Raw genomic sequence first — 1,159 nt, 5'->3', positions numbered from 1 at the left:
GCAACAGCAGGGGCCTGCTGCTCGCTGTCACCCTACGTGCACACTTTGTGATTCTGCCCCAAATGCTCTTCCCTTCCCCAGCCAATAGCGGTTTCCTTCCCAGGGCAAAAGGCAGCTTTTAGGGGGCAGTTTTCCTGAGAACTGTAGCAGGGGTGGGGTGGGGGCGGGCGGGCAAGGAAGGTTAAATCTCCCCACGCATTGTGGTTCTGAGCCTGATAAAAGACCCTTCCCCACTCCATGGTTGTTATTCCCTGAACTGGGCTTATGTATTTCATGCATGACCTGGTTTTGCCCTCGCCTCAAATGGTTGTTAGGACAAGAGAGCTTAGAGAGGACGCCAAGCAATTTCCTGGAGTGAAGAGTTCCAAAGACTGGGAGCCGCTGCAGAGAAGGCCCCTTTCCACCTACCCACCAACCAGACGTCCAAGAGCCGTGGGATGTGTGGAGATGTCCCTTCTCCGATGAGACCTGTGTTGGCAGGAAGGAGCCATCCTAGGGATGTTGTAAACCAGTTACCTAGGGAGGTGGTGGGCTCTCCCACACTAGAGGCCTTCAAGAGGCAGCTGGACAACCATCTGTCAGGGATGCATTGAGCAGGGGTTGGACTCGATGGCCTTAGAGGCCCCTTCCAACTCTACCATTCTATGATTCTATGAATAAGGCCCAAGCTTTCTGGAGAGATGCAACCCTCTTGATCTTTCCTTCCAACATTTTACCAGTTCCCTCATTTTAAAGAAGTTTCCTCTTTTGAAGCCAAATGTGCCTGAGTTGGACTTCTCGGGCATTGTCCCTGGCAATGGTGTTTGACCTCACTGGCAATTCAAATGCTGAATATGATTGCAATGCTCCGACTTCCCAATACAGGTACCAGCAGCTTTCCTCAGTACCTGCTCAGATCCCCCCTGAGCTGAGTCTATTTGCATTTTTAAAACTTGCATATTAAATACAAAGATGCACCTAACACTACGTCTAGCTTGGCCCTCACAGTGTGTTTCCAGAGGAGAGCACGCAGTGAAGCGAGGAAGAGATCCTGGAGAGGAAACATCTGACCCTGCAATAGTTGCTGGCTGTTAAATGCATGGAAAAGCTCCCTTTTCTTATTCTTGACAAGACCAGAGAGGACAGGGTTAACTGAGCACAGCCACAGAATGCAAGAAGC

Source organism: Elgaria multicarinata, chromosome 16 (genome assembly GCF_023053635.1).
Source record: "Elgaria multicarinata webbii isolate HBS135686 ecotype San Diego chromosome 16, rElgMul1.1.pri, whole genome shotgun sequence".
NCBI classification, from domain to species: Eukaryota; Metazoa; Chordata; class Lepidosauria; order Squamata; family Anguidae; genus Elgaria; species Elgaria multicarinata.
The sequence above is the reverse complement of the archived record's forward strand: the minus strand, read 5'-3'. Positions refer to the sequence as shown.